General features: G+C 51.8%; 1 pseudogene; it reads left to right on the plus strand.

The window, feature by feature from the left end:
• The window catches only part of LOC123068864 (pyruvate decarboxylase 1-like), a 34,919-nt pseudogene extending 16,386 nt beyond the window's left edge, over positions 1-18,533 (plus strand).

The following is an 18,533-nucleotide window of genomic DNA, read 5'->3' on the forward strand; positions in this document are numbered from 1 at the left end:
CCCGGCCCCGCACCTGTGTCGGCCGTCCCCGCCCCGCCGCGCATCGCCACCGGCCGTCCCCGCCCGCCCCGCATCGCCCCGGCCGTCCCCGCCCCCTTCCCTGCCCCGTCGTCCCCACCCCCTTCCCGCCCCACGGCTGCTCACTGACGTGGCCTTGGCCGCGGCTCCGGCGGTCCGGCGCCCCTTTGCCGGCCCTCTGCCACTGGTGAGCACCGGCTCCGGCGGTCCGGCGTCCTCTGCTGCCGTTTGTTCGCCAAGCAAGAGAACAGAAGTTAAATGCAATTTATTCATTCAAAACCATGGACTGGTTCGAGATGAGTCTTGATAAGTGTGGTGGTTGCATCCATCTCACTGGATTTAATTCAAACTGGAGAGGGCACAAATCTGACTCATCTCTTGTCAAATCCTTGGTTAAATGCATAGAAATCTAGTCTGTAACTGTCAATGGGCGTTGATTATATATCAGATTAGACAAGCGATCCACGAATAGAAGGGATTAGTTACAAATTCCATGTTCTGTGGGAACAGAAATCACAATTAACTTTGCCACTCTGCTATGCAAATTTTTTGATGTGCATAGAGCTATAGGGGTTCCCGCTGAGTCCCGACGGTTGCATCCATCTCATTAGAGTTAGCTCAATTCACATAGGTCTTTGTCTAACTATTTAGATTGCAGCCACCAAATTTCATTCTAGTGACATTTCAATTATTGTTTGTCGATCCCTTGGACTGTCTATCTTACTTTTGTTCACATACATTCTGTTGGCAGTGAACAATCCTAAAAAGAGTGCACCTACACTGAACGAGACAATTTTGGGTCTTCTATATCCGACTGAGAACTACAAAGTGTAAGTCCTTTCACAGTTTTGGTTATCACCTGTCCCAAGTCAAACTTCTTTTAGTCTTGACCAAGTATTTTGATTAATATGCTACTATCAAAAACATCAAGTATATATAGTGTGAAAATATGTTTTATGATAGAACTAATGAAACTAGTTTGGTGTTGTAGATGTTAATGTATTTTTATATAATTTTTGTCAAACTTCTTAAAGTTTGACTTAGGACAAAGCTTGAACTTAATGTGATTTGGACTGGAGGGAGTAGGTTTCTTAAAGTTTATTCTGTTTTCAATGCAGGTTTGTGGAACATGGGCAAGGGGAAGGCTGACGGCGTGGGTTTCCTACGCAAGTTCGTCAACATGCCTAGTCGGAGTGGTCGAGCACGTAATCCTCTCCCCCGACTACTTGATGATGACTCCTCACAGGGAGGTCGAGGGAGAGGTGCCCCCAGAGGAGGAGGGGGCGGGGGGAGAGCCCCTAGAGGGCGAGGTGGTGGGGGGAGAGCCACTACAGGGGGTCGCGGCCAGAAACAACGCACCCTCACCGACTTAGGGGTGTTGCCTTCGAGGCCCTCCTCTAGTGAGGTACCCTCCTCTAGTGAGGTACGCTCTGATGAGGAGGAAGAGGACGAGGAGGCTCGGGAGGAGGAGGAAGAAGTTGGGGAGGGGCGAGGAGGAGGAGGTGGGGGAGGGGAACGAGGAGGAGGAGGCAGAGGAGGAGGGTGGTGGCGGGGATGATGGTGGTGGCGGGGGTGACGGTGGTGGCGGGGAGGGGGTTGGCAACAAGGGATGGCTGCGTGGTAACGCAAAGGTACCAAAGCAGATTCCTGCTACCGAGGAGCAGAAGTGGCTCATCGAGCCCACGGGGAAAGAGTAAGTGCCACTTTATAATAATTTCATTATTTTGCTTGTCACATGCTTATATTTCTCTTTATTTTGCTTGTCACATGCTAATATTTCATTGTTTTGCAGCAACTGGATATATCCTAAAGGGGCTCGTATTCCCAACGGCCTCATCATCGTCTTGCTGAAGGTATACGGGCCGGGGCTGTACTGTCCGGATCCAGTCAGGCACCCAGACCGCCTGGTTTTGGCCACGTGCTGGGACCACTGGGTAGCGGCCCCCCACGCGGACTATGAGACCCATGCTAAGGCCGTGATCACTAACTTTTGGGTGAGTTCTCTTCAGAAGCACAAGCCCATTCTGGTTTCATGAATGATTTAACTCATGGCTTCTTCCATTCTGATTTCATGAATGATTGTAGAAATACTATCGAGTTCTTCCGGAGCACAAGGTCATTGCCGACCAGATCGTGCTTTGCCAAGCCAAGAGTAAGGCCCGCCAGATGCAGTACGAGGTGCGTTGGGTGGCCATCTCGACATACTATCACGACGCTCTTGGTGTGAAGATGACCAAGGAAGAAGCGCGAAGGACAGACATTACCTTGCAGAGGCACCAGTACTTGGCGGTAAGTATAAAAGATTTTTATTTCCGATGTTTGTGGCACATTTCATCATTTCGTGTTGACATGTCAGTATGCTTTCATTATGTAGGTGTGTCCAAATTGGTGTTATGGAAAAGACGAGTCCTGGGCAGCATTGGTGGATCTGTGGTGTGATAACGATGGAGCTTGGGCGGCTACGAGCATTAGAAACAAGGCTAACAGAGGCAGGGAGGGAATACATGCTCAGGGAAACCGAAACCACTTTCTTCACAAGACACTTGAGGTATATCTATGTACATTAAACATTTTCTTCTTCTTTTTACCATCACTTTCTTATGTATGACTAACCTCTGTTTGGTTGTTTGGTGGTGCAGGAGGAGAAACTGAAGCGGCCGCTCTCACACATGGAGGCGTGGGAGATCGCCCATACACGAAAGAAGCCCAAGCCTGGCGAGGCCAAGTACTACGGCAAGACCGCGGAGTATAAGAAGGCCTACTCTGAGGGGTATCTGAGTTTACATCCTGACACACCTGACCCCATTGCAGCGGATCTGGACGAGAGGGTGGTGGTGAGCATGGGGAAGAAGCACGGTCGGTCGCCGTTTCTGGATGCTGTGATCACTCCTTCTATCTCCTACACACAGCTCCGAGCTACCAACCCGAGCCTGTGCCAGCGCACGAGCATGTCCATGACCAGTGCGCAGTCACAGTCCCTCATTGCTGAGCGGAACTCTGTAAGTATTTTCCCTCTTATCTTCATTGCTCACTTTATTTTCCGCATTGAGATGTTTTGTGAGTTCCATCATGTCATACCGTAGGCCTACTTGGAGTACACACGTCAGGAGACCATGACGTGGCACGAGAGCCTTCATGCATACCATCAGCAGAGGGATCGCACGTTGCAACACTTCCTTGAGGAAATGGCGGCCGGCAGGGTTCCTCAATTGCAACCAGCACCATCTCCTCCACCACAACCAGTGCTTCTTACTTTTGAGGAGTTTCTGACACAGAACCCTGGCCCCTCGCCGGTTAGTACATCTCAAACTATTCACCCAAAGCATACTGTTTATTTAACACAATCATATATCCCCTTAACATGTCTTTTTAACATCCAGGGAACTGGTGGATCTACCGTTGGTGGTGGTGCTGGTCTTGGCATCACTCCCGAGTCACGGAGCCCGGTCACTCCTATCCACGGAGGCGGCGGCGGTCTTGGCGGTAGCGCTGCCGCTAGAAGTGATGACCTAGGCTTCAGCGGACTTGGCGGTGATGACCTTGGCGGTGGTGGTGGATGTCCTGCGCTTAAGCCTTTGGGTGACAGTGGTGGTGATCATAAACTTGTGGTAGTGGTCTTTTAGATGACTTGTGGTGGTGGTCTTTTAGATGACTTGTGGTGGTGGTCTTTTGGTGGTGGTGGTCTTTTGGTGGTCTTTTAGATGACTTGTGATCTTTTAGATGACTTGTGTGCTTCTTTAGATGCTTATGTTTGCGATGATGGTTATGTTTGTCATGATACTTATATTGTTGTGATGGTGTTTATTGTGAGGATGATACTTATATATGTTCTGTATGTCTATTTCATCATATATATATGCTGTGAATTTGAATTGAAAGCAAACAGAAAAAAGGGAAAAAAATTAGACGCAAACTATGCCTACGGCTTAGCCGTAGGCATAGGGTTACCATGTGCTACCAGAGGACGACACGTGGAGGCTATGCCTACAGTTAGGCCGTCGGCATATATCTAAACTATGCCTACAGTTTGGCTGTCGGCATAGCCTGGAACATATGCCTACGGAATAGCCGTAGGCATAGCTTAAGATATATGCCGATAGCCATGCTGTAGGCATAGCCGTGCCCACCGAGCTAGTAGACACCGCCACGTGGCAGGGATATGCCTACGGCGTAGCCGTAGGCATAGGTTCAAATCTATGCCGACGGCTACACCGTAGGCATAGCTCTGCCACGTGGCGTCTCCTCTATGGGCAGCACTTGACGGCGGCCACCGTTAGCGTGGAATGTTGCCGACGGCCCTGGCCGTCGGCATAGATGTACGGACACCGTCGGCAAATCATCTATGCCGACGGCATCCCGAGATACGCCGACGTATATTATGCCGACGGCCCTATGCCTACGGGGGCCGTCGGCAATAGGCCTATCCCGACGGGAATCAGGGCTATGCCTACGGCCTGAGGCGTAGGCATAGGGGTTTATTCTAGTAGTGAACATTCGTGTGTGCCAATAATTTGGGAGCAAACAAGTGTAAGATCGACTTTAAGTTGAACTAGTAGTTTATTCAGTAAAAAGATGAGTGTTCACAAAAAAAAGTATTGTTGTCCCATATTGTAATAGAGATAACCTAAAGTAAATGTAATGTCAAGATTCTCCTCCACAATTAAGTACGCATCAAGGGAGGGGCTCTAATTTTTTTACTTGGAATGAATTGATAGAACAACAACTAAAGTTAAAAAAGTAGATCAACTCACCTATAGATGACTTGGCCGCCTTGTGCGCTCGCGCAAGGCCCTTATGTTCTCCAAATCGCCCGCTAGCTTGCCGCTTGTCGATAGTGGGGGGCACGAGGTCAGTCTGCATGATGGCAACAAGCTTCACATGGCAGAGGACACATGGACAATTTTTGGTCGCACGACAGAGAGGGTGGCAGTTCACCGGGACATACATTTTTTCCCCGAGGAATCAGTGGCATAGGACGATTTTTTCTGAGGTGGGGCGAACTCTAAAGCACAAAAAAAATTCGAAAGACAATGGTAGTGCACACAAATACTTTTAGCTGAAAATGCCACTAAAATTCAAAAAAATTACACACCTCACCTTTGCCTTTGCTAGCCCTTCCCCTTCATATCCATGTTTTCCCTTCGCCAGCAAAGTTGGCAACGCGGCTGCGCCACCCACACACACTCACTGTTTTTAATCAGCAATTGTCAATTAGTCATCAATATTCAGACAAATTTCTATCACAGAGCATAAAGCACATATAAAAATGACTGTAAAACACTGAGTAATTACTATCACTATCACACATTCTCACTGTTTTTAATTAGAAAATTTCGTCAATATGTTATGAATCTCCAGCCACTGGTGTACACACCACTACAAAAAGAGAAAACAGAACAAGGATGGAAAAAGAACACGGAGTCGATGAGGGGGCTGCAGGTGGGTTGTGGACGCTGACCGCGCCCTCGCCGCTCCAGCTGGCCGCTGGCCTCGCTGCTCTCGCTGTCCACCAGATCGCGCGCCGACCGCAGCCGTCCGCCGGCTCCGTGCGCCGCTCTGTGCTGCTAGCTAAGCTCCGGCTGGCTTCGTGCTGCGTTGTACGGCTGGAACATTGGAGGACAGAATCGCTGCTCACTGACTCACTACCCAACAAGACAACCATTTTTTCAGGAACTATCGATGAATCAGAGCGAGTAAACATACGTATACCTGTACGTAATTTTCTTCCCCGGCAAATCAAGGTAGGACGGGCGCCTGTCCTCGCTGTACCGAGAGCTCCGCCTGTGCCGAGGATCACATAAACTAATTAATATGTCTCTGATATCATTGTTGTAGTGGGCAGGCAAATAAAACAGCAACATAGAAATATGAATCTCAATCCAAGTCTGATCGACACCGACAGTGTACCTACAAACAAACGAGCGCCTAGCTAATCAGTACCATGTCTCGTTAATGGTGGTGGTGGACCAGGAGTGCAAAACTTGGGGGCGGGGGTGAGTCAGTACTCAGTAGGAGGAGTGGCGATGTGCAGTTCTGTGCCGACCCCGCCATCCGTCATCTTCCCTTCTAGCCGCAGTGCACCGTGTGCCGGAGCTGCAGGTCGAGGCGGCCGGAGTGGGGCTGGGCGCCACCTGGAAGCTGGCGTCCCTGAGACCACGAGGCTGCTGCTGGCGGCCGGCGAGCGAGGGGGAGGCCAGTAGGGGGTGGACCTGGGACAGCGAGTCTACGGTGGGGAGCACGGGTGGACACGGTCCGGGCCGGTCCGGTCCCGGTCCGAGCCGCCGTTTGGACCGGACGCCGGCGGTCCGGGCCGGACCGGACCGAGCTGTGCAGCGGTCCTGATTACAGGGACCGGACCGGCTGGCATGAAGCTCGGTGCGGACCGGCGGTCCTGGCGGTCCTGACGACGTCCAGTCACTGTCATGTGGGCCCAGGACATCGGAGTGGTGGTCGGAGTAGCAGCACGGTGGCCGGAGCCGGAGAAGAAGCACCTGATGCACGCCGGCGCGAGAGAAAGGCACGGGAGAGAGAGGGAGCAGCATGGCGCGAGGCAGAGGCGTGGTGGCGCGAGGGGACGACGGCGAGAGGTAGAGGCACGGCGGCGCGAGGTTGTGCCGGGGAGAGGAAGTCGAGGAAGATGGCGGCGCAGGGGAGGAAGAGGGGCGGCGCAGGGGAGGAAGAGGGGCGGCGCGTGCGAGGAAGAGGATGCAGTGGCAGTTCGCTAGGTCACGCACGCCCCTCTTATTAGCTTTATTGGGCTGGGCTCTTCTGATTAGCTTTATTGGGCTGGGCCTTCGGTCCTCCGAGCCGGACCGAGCTTTAACCGGACCGGACCGACCGAATTTCGGTCTCGTTTTCACGGACCGGACCGGCCATATTATCTAGCGAGCCAGGCCCGTACGGTCCGGTCCATAACGGGCCGCGGTCCGGGCCAGAAGCCCGCTCGTCCCGTCCACCCTGAGTGGGGAGGACCAGGATCTTGGAAGAGGTCACATAGATCGCTCTCTTTTTTCACGGTAGTTGTTTTCTTAGCCCATATCCCACGATGGGGATAAGGGTTGATGGTGGTTGAACAAGATATTTTGACGCACCTAGTTTTTTTATGGGAATCAAGGGACGATGTCTTTTGCGCACAATACGTCCCTATGCGCCATGTGATTTTGAATAATGAGACGTAGATAAAAGCGTCAAATCGAAAACGTCTCTACATGTCTATTTTGTTGTAGTGTGGAGACCTTGGCGATGAAGTGTCGGCTATGGCGTTGCAACAGCGTGTCGACGATGATGTCACTTGAAGGTGTCCCTTGCAGCGACGGTGTATCGATGCTGTGTCGCGCCCGAAGAAGTCGATGAAGATTGCATATTATTCCACACCGGCCTGGCGTGTGGATGGTGCATGTTGAGATCGCTTCTCATAGACGTACTCCATGAAGTATATTGGCTTGTAGCCTGGCATAGTCGTAAAGCTTGATGTTGATGTTCGGCCTGATGTAAAGGTGTAGGTGCAGATCGCTCGGTGAAGATGCAGATCGGTGGCTCGAGGGTGGACGGCGTGCGAGGCGCAGGAGGTGGATGGAACGGCTTGGTGAAGATCTCGTCCGTGCGTGTGCCTCGAAGTCGAAGGCCTGCAGGTGCGTGTGCCTCGAAGTCGAAGGCCTGCGGGCCCTCCCGATGTCCCGCGCTGCAAGCCGGCTTGATGAAGGTGTCGACCTGCGGTGAAGGTGTCGATGCCGCGTGCAAGACCCTCCCGTGATCGAGGCACTGGTGCGTCATGTTGGTCGCCTGGTCCATGTGGTCTCGAGACGACATGGAACCTGAAGAACCTAGCTCGTGTTGCCGTGTGCATAGGGTATGCACGCATGGATGCATGCCCGTACGGAGCTACACCAAACTCCGTACGACTGCTGCTTGTACGCACGGATGGAGGCGGACCTGTATTGCGCCGTTGGATCTCCAGTTTACCAGCTCGTTCGGAGACGCCCGCCGTGGACGCTCCGCGTATTGCCCGGGAGGTCGCCGAGCGTGCGCTGGTGGCTGGCTCGTTTTGGAGGAACCGCGCCACCGCCTGAGCCCAGGATTTGTTGGAGAAGCCGGCTTGTTCAGAAGACCGCCGCTGCTGCCATGTACGTGCGCGCGAAGAAGCTGGCTTGATGGCGGTGCGTAACCGCCGGCAGGGATCGGGTTGGATCTCCGACTCGGAGCAGCTGCGTACCTCTCGCCGTATCGTCGGTGCCACCGTACGCAGTGATTTTCACCGGAGGTCGAGGGTCCTGTGATTTATCTGGTGGCTAAGAAAAAATCAATCTACTGTAATTTCGAAAACTGAAGTTGGTTTTTTTTTTTGGAAAAGGGGGACTCCCCGGCCTCTGCATCAAGAGTGATGCATACAGCCATCTTATTAACTAAGCAACAAAATGTGCGTACAAAGTTCCATATTCTCAAACTGAAAACAATAAAAAGCATCCCACACAGAGCACAGAAGGCTAGAAACACTAACTAGCCAAAAAATAGCCACAACCGGCTGGCTAAAGAGATAGGAAAACTAATTGCCTATCCTATTACATGACCGTCATCCAAACCGGTTAAAGATATCCCGAGCAACCATCTCCCACCGGATAGACCCAGTAACCAAATGCTCCCTGGCGTCCATCGGAGTGAGTAATGACCATGAACGGATCAACGCTGTAGCTCGGAAGATAACCTGCAAAAAATGAATTCGTGATGTTCTGTTAAAAACCAAATCATTTCTGCACAGCCAGATGGTCCACATTAAAGCACAGACTCCAACCCGAATATGTCTTGCTATTGTAGAGTCAATCCCATATAGCCAATTCCCAAATAAAGCATTAACAGTATTCGGTGGAGTAATATTAAAAGCAATGTGGACCGTCTGCCAAAGAACCTTGGCCAGCGGGCAATCAAAAAAGAGATGTTTAATTGTCTCATCTCGATCACAGAAACTACACCTAGCAGGTCCTGTCCAATTACGCTTTATTAAGTTGTCCTTTGTTAGAATAACTTGTTTATGAACAAACCACATAAACACTTTTATTTTCAAAGGAACTTTGACATCCCAGACACTCTTGGAAGTTGGAATGGAGCTTGTATTAATAACATCAATGTACATTGACCTCACTGTAAATACTCCAGACGTAGTCAACTTCCAGCGTAATTTATCCGGTTGGTCAGAAAGTTGAACCTCCATTAGTCTGCTAACTAACTGGAGCCAAACCTCCCAACGATTGCCCGCTAAAGACCGTCTAAACTGAATATTAAGGGGGATAGATTGAAATACCGTTGCCACGAACACCTCACGTCGTTGAGCAATACGATATAAAGACGAATATTGAATGGCCAGGGGTGAGTCGCCCAGCCAAGCGTCCTCCGAGAAACGTGTAGTGGCCCCATTGCCAATGACAACTTTTGTCCTATTGAACATTAATTGTTTGACTTTCATGAACCCTTTCCAGAAAGGCGAGTCCATCGGCCTAACTGTTACCTGGGACAACGTCCTAGTCTGGAGGTACTTGCTGCGAATGATTTGCGCCCACATAGCTTCCGAACCGCTAGCGAGCTTCCACAACCACTTACTAAGAAGGCATCTGTTCTTAACTTCAAGATTCTCAATGCCAAGGCCGCCTTGGTCTTTGGGTCGACAGATAATATCCCACTTAGCAAGCCGGTATTTTCTTTTAAGCTCATCACCCTGCCAAAAGAAGCGTGATCGATAGAAGTCCTGTCTTTTCCTCACTCCCACTGGAACCTCAAAGAACGATAAGAGGAACATAGGCATACTCGTGAGCACCGAGTTTATCAAGATTAACCGGCCTCCATATGACATGAGCTTACCTTTCCAGCAGCTCAGTTTCTTTTCAAATCGATCCTCGATACACTTCCACTCTCTGTTTGTTAGCCTACGATGATGAATCGGAATGCCAAGGTAGGAGAAGGGCAAACTTCCTAACTCGCACCCAAACAATTGCCTATAGGAGTCCTGTTCGTCTTTGGCCCTACCAAAGCAGAACAATTCGCTCTTATGAAAATTAATCTTTAACCCCGATAATTGTTCAAAGAGGCATAACAACAACTTCATATTTCTCGCCTTTGCCAAATCATGCTCCATGAAGATGATTGTATCATCAGCGTATTGAAGGATGGATACACCTCCATCAACCAGATGAGGTACCAACCCACCCACTTGACTATGGTCCTTAGCCCTTCCGATCAAAATTGCTAACATATCCACCACGATGTTAAACAAGACGGGGGACATTGGATCTCCTTGCCTGAGGCCCTTATGAGTCTGGAAGTAATGACCTATATCGTCATTGACTTTAATACCCACACTCCCTTTTTGCGTAAAGGATTCTACCTGATGGCGCCAAGCCTCATCAAAACCTTTCATACGCAATGCCTGTTGAAGGAACGGCCACTTGACCTTATCATACGCCTTCTCAAAATCCACCTTAAAAATTACCCCATCTATTTTTTTAGAGTGAATTTCATGGAGCGTTTCATGAAGGACAACCACCCCTTCGAGGATGTTTCTGTCCGGCATGAAAGCAGTTTGGGATTGTTGCACCACAGAAAGCGCAATCTGTGAGAGCCTGTTCGTCCCGACCTTGGTAAAGATTTTGAAACTAACATTGAGAAGGCAAATTGGCCTGAATTGCTCAATTCGCACAGCCTCCGTTTTCTTAGGGAGCAATGTGATAGTTCCAAAATTCAACTGAAATAATTGAAGTTGTCCAGAGAAAAGATCGTGAAACATAGGTAACAGATCCCCCTTAATAATCTGCCAGCACCTTTTATAAAACTCCGCCGGAAACCCATCCGGACCGGGAGCCTTATTGTTGTCCATTTGTGCAATAGCATCAAACACTTCCTTCTCCGTAAATGGGGCTAGCAAGATATCATTTTCGTCAGCCGATAGTTGAGGAACATCCTCAGTCCGAGACTCATCCAAGGTTACACAATTAACCTCTGGTGGTCCAAATAACTGCCTATAATACTCGGTGATGTAAGTTTTTAGATTATCCTGCCCAACAATAGTACCCTCATCTTGCTCAAGTTGGAAGATTCGTTTCTTACGGTGCTTGCCATTAGCAATGAGGTGAAAGAATTGAGTATTAGCGTCCCCTTGAACCACTTTGCGGACCTTAGCACGCAACGCCCACTTCAACTCTTCCTCACGGAGAAGTTCTTTCAACCTCTTCTCAGCCTCATGTTTAACCTGGAGCTCAGCAGGCAGCAAAATCGTAGATTCGGCTTTAGTATCTAGGGCCTGTATAAGAGAAAGGAGTCTATCCTTCTCAATCTTATACATCCCACTTAGGTGCTTAGCCCACCCCCGTAAGAAACTTCTTAAATGTCTAATTTTATTCTGCCAACGCTCGACCGCCGTCGTACCTCCGACACCCTTAGCCCATTCCCTGGCAACGAGGTCTAAGAACCCTTCACGTTCGAACCAGGCCATCTCGAAAGAGAAGGTGTTTTTGTTTCCCACATAGTTGGACTCCCCGGAGTCCACAAACAGTGGTGTGTGATCGGATATTCCCCGCGTTAAAGCTTGTACCGTCACAAGAGGGAACTTCTGTTCCCACTCCATGCTGGCGAGAACTCGATCAAGCTTTTCATATGTCGGGTTTGGCAACGCATTAGCCCAAGTAAACTTTCTACCAGAAAGTTCTATCTCCCTCAGGTCCAAACTCTCAATAATAGTATTGAACATAAAGGACCATCTCCCATCAAAGTTATCATTATTCTTCTCCTCTCTCCTCCGAATGATATTGAAATCACCCCCGACCAACATTGGAAGCTGTTCGGACCCACAAATTCGAACAAGATCCGCCAGAAACTCCGGTTTAAGTTCGGGCTGTGCAGCTCCATACACCGCCACCAAAGCCCAGTCGAACCCATCAACTTTTGACCTAACCGGAAACTTAACCGCAAAGTCTCCCATTACCACACTCCTGACCTCAAGGGAATCGCATCTCACTCCCAACAAGATACCTCCCGATCGTCCACGTGGAGGTAGGCAATGCCAGTCGAAATCAACACCACCCGCAAGAGAGGAAAGAAACTGCGGAGCAAAATTGTCTCTTCCAGTTTCGGAGAGAGCAATGAAATCTAATCTGTGCTCCAACGACGCCTCAGCAAGAAACCTTCTTTTAGCCAAGTCCTTGAGACCTCTGCTATTCCAAAAGATTCCTTTCATAATTCATCATGGAATTTTTTTGCCGTACGAATCCTAGCACTTCTACGTACCGCGGATGCTGGATACACCTTCCGCTTCCACTTACGTTTAGATTTGTCATTGTCCACCATCCGGTCCTCATAACGGGGTAGTGGTGGTTGAAGGACCTCAACCTCTACGTTGGTCTCCTCCTCGTCTGACTCATTACAGGATGGTGCAAGGTCCGCACACAAGGTGTCTAGCATTCTCACTCCCAACGCATCAATCTCAGCGTCATTCATAGGTCGCACTGCCGCTAGGTTGCGAATGGTTTCTAAAGCGCGTTCCGCTTCCAGATTCAAAAGATCATTAACCGAGTTGGAAATTTCAGAATTATTATGCCCCAGCGAAACCCCTACTTGATTTGCATTATGAATAATCTCATCCGTAGAAAAAAGCATAATGGAATTGGATAAATTGACTGACATACCGGTAGCGCCCTCGATATCACGAAGCTTGGCCGCCCTCGTAGCGCACCTCTGCTGCATGTCGTCAACCTCCGGATGGTCCTGGAGACGGGAACTCATCCGTCGCCCCTCAGAAACCGGGTCAGGGATTCCGCCAAAAGCAATAACCTCCTCCCGAGAGGCACCGGTCGCGAGAGGAAGTGACGGACGGCTCCCACATCCGGCGGTCAGGGGGCCGGGGGTAGTAGGTGCCGGTACCGCCTGTCCGAACACCCCCTCCGCCCCGACCCTCAAGGCTGTTGGAGTCCTCATCCCGACAGCCGAGGATGAGGGATGGCCCGGGGTCACCTTCCCCGGACCCCCTCCAATCACGCCAGTCGAAGCCGCCTCCGTCGGAGCCGAAAGGGAAGGGTGTGGGGCCTCCTGCCCCATACGTCCTCCCTCAGAGCCGGCCAGCGCCGGCGCAGCAGGCGTCGCCGGGGCCACCTGCCCCAGACAAACACCCACCCGCCCAGCAGAAGAAGCCGCAGCCGGCCGCCCTCCCGAAGAGGACTCCTCCCTCTCAGGAGCCCTGATCATAGCCATCGAAGGATGAGGGATCGAGGTCTCCTGCCTGAGACCCCCCCTCCAAGCTCGTAGTCACCACCTGCATCTCAGACGTGTCAACAATATCCGAGGGAGGCGAGAACGCTATCTCCGAACCTTCCTCCACTCCAGGAACCTCCACACTCGGGCCCTCAAAGTCCAACGCAGGTAAGGAGTGCTCGACCACCTCAGAAGACTCCACCCGCTCACTCCATAATCTCGGGGGTGCCGAAGCTGGCTCAATGGTACCAAACCTCAGGGTGGTCGACGGCACCGAAGATGGAGGCGCCGTTTCCCCTCCGGTGGTCTTGACCCCAGACCCCGGTCTCTCGGCCTGTCGACCAGGATCAGCAACCGGAGACTCCTTGCGCCCCCTGTCATCATCCCCCTCGTGCATATCAACATCCACTGTAGCAGGTGCGTCGGCAAACAGGCTGTCATCCTCAAACTCAATCTGAAGGTTATACACCTGACCGCGATACGCCCACTTCACCACGTCCGGAACATACTCAATGTCCAAGATACTGACGAGGATGCGAGCCACCCCCTGAGCTCTGGTAAAAGCCATATCCACTCGCTCGGGCTTTCCCACCAAAACAGCCATACTAGCAACAACCCTGGCATCCTGCATGGGCCTGTGTGGAGCCCCCGAAAAACGCAACCAGGCCTGGGTAAGTGGCTTACCCTGAGGCTCACTCAATTTCCACTCGTGGAACTCAAGAATGCCATCAATACCTGGCACCTTACACATCCCGAAACTCAATAACCTCTGTAGATCCTCCACCGTTGGACACTCCACCCTGAACGAGTTTGGCTCAAGACTGACTAACTCCCATAAGAAATCACCGGTGCCAGCTCCCGGAGCCGCTGCACAATTTGAATCTCAGAGACTTCACCTTTAGTCACTTTAACAATCCCAGACGTCATACTGCGCACCTTGTCCGAGACTTCCTTCTCAATCGGAGACTCAAAAAACGTGAGCTCTGAAGAGAACACACCATACATCATAAGATTGGGTAGCTGCTCTCTCAAAAGCGGACAAGCCCCTGACTCATGATCCGGCTTACCACACGTATCGCATAAGACTGCCACACACTCAGCAATGAAGTGGCCTTTATTGCCACAGCGATAGCATAACATTCTTTCTTTCTTTCGCGCATACTTTGCCGCCCTGTCCAGCTCAGCCTTGTCAGAGCCCTCCACAGACATCACCTCAACCTCGCCATTATTAGTAGGAACCGCCTCTGCCAGAGCCGTAACCACCTCCATAGCCTGACAAGTCAACGCAGTCTCGTCAGTATCCACACCAACCGGCGTCTGATCAACGACAACAGGCTGCTGCCTTGGGCGGTAGCGACCACCGCGGCCGCCCCGTCCACCACGGTTACCACGAAAACCACCACGGTTCCTATTAGCTGGTCTGGACGCCCCTTCGACGAAACCTCCCGTAGGCCCCAGGAAAGGTCTCTCGGTCGAGCCATCACTATGCCAAGCATACCCCCGCCCACCACCTATGGACGAAGATCCCCGGTGCTGTCCGTCACCATACGCGTTAAGACCATCATCGCCCCATTGACCACGAGGCACCGACGAGTCACCCCCCCTCACCGGAGCCATCTGTAACTGCGCCTGCTCCAAAACCGGTGCCGACGGGTTCTGCGACTGCCGAGCCACGAAATGCGGCGGTCGGGCCCCGGTCTGCATCGCCGTAGGACGCAGCTGGCCAGCCAACACCGGAGCAGGTGGCCGATGAGACGGGGTACCACGACCCACAGTCGCCGCGGGTAAAGGCGTTGGTGGTCTAAGGCCGCCCCGACCGGCGGAAGGAGGCGGGGGTCTACCCGCCAGCAAAGTCCCACGGCCCACCACTCCTGGCCTGGGCAGGCCGCCATGCTGCGCTTGTCGGGCACCGATTGCCCCCTGGGCCACCTGGTTTGAGGCCGGAGTAGCGGCCGCGCGCCCCGCCCCTAGCGGCAGGTCAGAGCGGCCTCGACCCGCGGCCAGAGTGGCCGCATCACCGCCCCGGCCACCTCCCGCAGGCAGAGGCAGGCCTCCGCGCCCCACGCCGCCCGGGACGCCGTTCTGAACTCCGGCCTTGGCTGGTGGAGGGCCTCCGCCCGCCATGCCGCGAAGGGCAGGAATCCGGCGAGCGCGCCCCGCCCCACGATCAGAGAAGCCGGATCGCAGCCTAGGCAGAAGAACCCTAGAACGCCTCGAACGAGAAACCTCTGTCGTCCCGTCGATCGTGCATGGGGGTGTAGCGACCAGCCCCTGTAAAGGATCTATGTTAACCTGGGCCTCATACCCGGTTAACTCAGGCCCACACAAGACAAGGCCCGGCTCACTCAGAGCCGGCCCGTCAGCAAGGCCCTCGAGCGCACAACCCCGGAGAGCGTTCAAACGCGTCGCCCGCTGCTGCGAGATCGAGATCGGCCGCCTCGCCGGTGATCTCGCCATGGCCGCCGCTGGCACACCGCCAGAACGGACAGGCCTCTTCTTCGTCTTTACTTGAATCCATGAATCTGGATGAATCAGATCGAAAAGAGTAAGATTCGGTAAACTAACCTTTGGAAGGGGACCCTTCCATGGTCGTACCGCCGTCGCCACCGTTCGACGATGAACCACTCGCCGGACCATCTCCTTCCTCTCTCCCGCATGAAGCCCCACCCTTGCCGGATCTTCAACTGGCAGCACTCTATCCACCGTCGAGGCCACCTCGTCCTCATCATAGCCCACATGGAAGAATTCGCAGAATAGGTCGGAGGGAGTCGGCGTTGGTGGAGAAGCGTCCGGATCGTCGCCGTCTCCGTCCGCATCATCCTCGTCGGCTCCGGCCAGCGCCCAAAACCGGCCGCCGACCCGAGCCACCGCCCCCGAGTGCACAGTCCTGGCGCTCGCCGGCCGGGCACTCGCGTCGCCCCGGTCGCCCCCTGCAAGAACCCGGAATCGTCCTCCAAAACGATGATCCGATCTTTCGGCTTTGGGCATATCTGTCAAATCGATCAGATCTGCATCCTCCGTCTGATCCTCCTGCATACGACAATCGACACGCACATCATATATATCAAAATGTAAACGAGATCCTACCGTAATCCGGACATCGGCCGCCAGGTAATCGCCGGCAAGGACATCGTTGTCCAAGTTGATAATCCCCGTCCACCTAGACGATGGATTATGTTGTAGACGACCCTCGATCCAGCCATCAGACGAGCGCTCGTCGGCGAAATGAATCCTCCAGCGCTCCGTCTGCGCAATGTGAGGGATCGAGAGACCAGCGTCCGCCGGATCTGCGTGAGCGCCCTCCGCCCCCTGCGTCGACGGCCCAGCCGGGGGGCAGTGCAATGGGGGATCAGCATGGATCTCCGGAATGGAGAGTGCGGAGATCTGATGTTCCGGCGGCCGGGGGCCCTCGCCGCAACTGAAGTTGGTTTAATCTATGGAATTGATCTAATCTAGAGAATGATCTAATCTATAGAACCGATCCAATCTTTAATTGAATCGGGTGCCGCGCCCCTGAGGAGAGGAGATTGATCTCCCCGGGGGCGGCGCGCTGCGGAAGTGGTGGATGTGACCTAGGATCGGCGTCGTGAGACTAACCGCTCTAATACCATGTAGAAATTGTAGGATAGAGACTTGGAGTGCAAGGTAAGTAATACATTGTTTAAACCTATTCGATCTCTATCTCCTTATCTCTATCTTTAAACCCAATATGTATTCTAACAGGTTTGTACCAGAGCACCACCCTGGATTCATCGGCACATACTGGGGTATTGTGAGCACTCCATTCTGTTGAGAGATTGTGGAGTCAGCTGATGCCTACTTGTTCGCTGGCCCGGTGTTCAACGACCACAGCTCGGTTGGATACTCACTTCTTCTCAACAAGGAGAAGGCCATCATTGTCCAGCCGGACCGAATCGTGATTGGGAATGGGCCTGCATTTGGGTGTGTTCTGATGAAGGACTTCCTGCGTGCACTTGCTACCCGGCTCAAGACGAACACGGCTGCATGCGAGATACATAGCCGGATTTTTGTGCCTGAGGGCGAACCCCGTCCCTCTGAGCCTGGAGAGCCTTTGAGAGTGAATGTGTTTTTCAAGCATATTCAGAAAATGTTGTCTGGCAACTCGGCTGTTATAGCAGAGACTGGGGACTCATGGTTTAACTGCCAGAAGCTAAAACTACCAGAAGGCTGTGGGTAAGCTCCCCTGAAATGTTTTCAGAGCTCTAACTTCGGTCTATGGGTGTTTTTATTTGAAACTCCCCGCATTGGTTGTTGGTCACACCCGTTCTCTTAGTATTTCTGATTTAGGTAGTTGAATACTCGGTGAGATGATATTTTGCAAGCTCATTGTTTATCGCGGAAAATCTAATAAAATGCCCTCATAGTAGTTTGAATTTTGACTGAAATGACCCGTGATGTGTCACCGACTGGTGGGGCAATATTATCAGTTGGTTTCATGCAAGAGTCTTAACACGTTTCAAAATGAATGATAGAAATCTAGACTATTTTTTACGCTGGTGACAACTCACAAGCCATGCTTGTGTCAATAGGTAGGATGTATTCCGTCAGGTTTATTTTCAATTTAACACCATTTTCTATTGGCAGGTATGAATGCCAGCTGCAATATGGATCAATTGGTTGGTCGGTCGGGGCTACTCTGGGATATGCGCAGGCTGCTAAGGATAAGCGAGTCATTTCCCTCATTGGAGATGGCAGCTTTCAGGTACAAAAACGAAATCAGAATCACCAAACCTTCTATCTTATTTTATATTTAAAGATTTTCAAAATATATACTATGTAGCTAACAATTTTGTCGTTGGACTGATATATAGGTGACGGCACAAGAAGTGTCGACGATGCTCCGGTGGGGACAGAACAACATCATCTTCCTCATAAACAACGGGGGCTACACCATCGAGGTGAAGATCGATGATGGTCCTTACAACGTCATCAAGAACTGGAACTACACTGGCGTGGTGGAAGCATTCCGTAATGGCGAGGGAAAATGCTATACTGCAAAGGTTGGTGACGCAATTAATTGTAGGGTGTATTTATATGGCTAAAAGATATTTCCAAACACCGTATTGCAATGACTTTGAACATTTGTGTCTGTATAGGTTCGAACGGAAGAGGAACTGGAGGAGGCAATTGAGGCATCCCTAGGACCTAACAAGGGCAGCCTGTGCTTTATAGAGGTAATTGTGCACAAGGATGACACCAGTAAGGAGCTTCTTGTGTGGGGAGCTAGGCTTTTCGCCGCAAATAACCGCCCGCCGAACCCTCAGTGA

This window comes from Triticum aestivum, chromosome 3B, assembly GCF_018294505.1.
Source record: "Triticum aestivum cultivar Chinese Spring chromosome 3B, IWGSC CS RefSeq v2.1, whole genome shotgun sequence".
Lineage (NCBI taxonomy): Eukaryota > Viridiplantae > Streptophyta > Magnoliopsida > Poales > Poaceae > Triticum > Triticum aestivum.